A 2,380-nucleotide genomic window follows, 5' to 3' on the forward strand; every position below is an offset into this window, starting at 1 on the left:
CACCCTTTTACTCGTGCCCCCCCCAGCTCCCCCCTCTCCCCCCCCCCCCCCCCCCCCCCCCCCCCCCCCCCCCACACTGATTTCATGGCAGGCAATTGTTTTTAAATAGAGATGTTTTATGTTTTTGTCTTCAAATGTTTTGTGTGGGGACATGTATACTGCCTGCATGCTCCATATGATAACTGAAAAGATTTAACCAAGACACAACTCAATCTGGGGCATATAGCACAGTCCTTATTGGGTTGTTCTACTGTACACTGGCCAACCATCATTTGCCATTCTGGATTAAGATAAACAAAGTAAGCAACATGGATTTTAACATCCATGGACATCCTATCGGTTATTGTTTAGCAAGCTGGTAGTATTCTGTAATCATTTCAGAACTCAGAGTAGAACCTAGCAAAGAGACAGCTGAGCCCTAAGTAACTTTTATACAGTTTGAAAGCTAGCTATAGGCAACTGACTCTATCATAGACATGATTTCTAACTCTTTATTCCACAGCTTCTCCCAAAACAAAGTCAACTTGTGTACACTCTGTGGACAATTATCATCTTAATCAGACAGGACATCTAACCTCATTTGTTAATGGCAACGTCCTGCTCAACCAAATTATATTTTATACCATTACAAGAGGTTGTCTTACCATATTCACCAAGCTGATTTTGTTGACTATATCATACCCTGTTATTAGACTCTCTTGGTCTTTATTGGCATGTTGATCTGTATACCATAACATGCAGAAACTGCTGTGCAGTGTCTTCGTTTATTCTACAAGAAACACTTTCTCTGTCATGTAACACATCACAACACCTACTTACTTCTCTTTTCCAGACCTACACTTGTGATTCTAACATTTCAGTAAAATGAATTGGATTTAATGTTACCAATTAAATCAAATTTTCTCTACTCCAAAGGACTTTCCACTTTGCCCTTTTTACCCTGGCATTTGGTGTCTGAGAGATTGAACGATTTCTGGTCTTTGACTTTGTTGTCTTTACAGTCGGCTGGTCAGGAACAAATTCATAGTGGCTTTACATCCCTTTTTCAGCTCATTCTCCACGTGCTATCTGTCTTCTAGCTAGCCTCCAGCTAGGACCTCACTGATTGTGTATATGATGCAAGCTGCACAGTTCATACAGGCCTACAATGTGTGCTTTCTTTTCTCAGCTGAAAGGAAAATAAAACAAAGAGAAGGCAGGTCACAGCAGCTTTCTTCCCAGTGGCTATTTGTATTTTTTAGTTTAGAGGTGTCCTTCCATAGAAGACCAAAATATCTTCTATAAATATCTTATGTATCTCTCTTGGTGTTCCCACTCTCTGACATGAAGAAGCCTTTGTGTATTTCTCACAACCAATCTTAACCATTAGCAAACAGTAAAGCAGATTTCCCAGATGAATTTTTAACAAGTTTTAAAAATCAAAATAATAAAAAAGTAATAAGTTCCTTTTATTTGTTCCAAACTGTTAGAGTGCCCTGAAATCTCATTTTAAAACTTTTAAAATTTCCTTTGCAATAGAAATAACTAGAAATCTGTTTTTTTAGATAATGAAAACTGAGACTCTCATTTGAGGAGTTGGAGAAATATTATCGTCATGAAAAAAATAGGAAGAGTGGAGGAACTGGCAACATTAATTTTGCACATGTTTCAGGATTTTTGGCAATCACATACTCACCCACTGTGAAGAAAAGCTTTCTAGCTGACCAGAATGCATCTTCAACTCAATATAGCAACTGGGGCTTCAGTCTTTCTGAAAGTAGTTCTTCCTATTTATTTCCATGGGAACTACAACAAATAGAAATATAACAATAAGAGTATTTGATGGAGCAAATTCTCAGTTACGAAACACTGTTTTTCAGTATAGTAACCACCATTAGCTATGCACTTTTGCCAGCTATTGCACTTTCACCAGCAATGAAAAAGAGCCTGCATGCCATGCTCGTTAAAATCTGCATGGCTATCCAGAACTGGGCTTGTCTTTCACGTTGCTGCTGCCACTGCTGAAATGCACCACTCACCACCTCACTGTGCTCACATCCATGTTTTGGTTTCCATAAATGTTCAGCAAGCATGGATGAATGTCAATGGGTGCAATTTTTTTTTCCGCATAGAGGAATACCATGCCACACCTTTACTTCATATGCACGTCCATGTCAGATGACAATTTGTCAGACCCCCCCATCTGTTGCATGGCAATAAAATACAATGGAAAACTGGTGGGAAGATTCAACTTCTACTGCCATACTACCAACATCTGCCTCTGATGTCAAGGGCCAACATAATGGGAGGCATTACTTTCAGAGCAACACTCATACATTCAGCTAGTGGGGCTTGTATGCAATCATGCATGTACTCCAGTGACCAAATAAACATACAACAT

At 39.3% G+C, this 2,380-nt stretch overlaps 1 long non-coding RNA gene across 3 annotated transcripts in view; it reads left to right on the plus strand.

Moving 5' to 3' along the window:
• LOC122194291 overlaps positions 1 to 2,141 on the plus strand; it is a 21,510-nt gene extending 19,369 nt beyond the window's left edge. For all 3 annotated transcript variants that reach the window (XR_006183090.1, XR_006183091.1, XR_006183089.1), the window contains exon 5: positions 1,545 to 2,141. This is a non-coding gene — a long non-coding RNA (uncharacterized LOC122194291). The remainder of the gene's footprint in view (positions 1 to 1,544) is intronic.
• Positions 2,142 to 2,380: the final 239 nt, after the last annotated feature.

The sequence above is a fragment of the Lagopus leucura genome, unplaced genomic scaffold (assembly GCF_019238085.1).
Source record: "Lagopus leucura isolate 7727_CA_CO unplaced genomic scaffold, USGS_WTPT01 Super-Scaffold_73, whole genome shotgun sequence".
NCBI classification, from domain to species: Eukaryota; Metazoa; Chordata; class Aves; order Galliformes; family Phasianidae; genus Lagopus; species Lagopus leucura.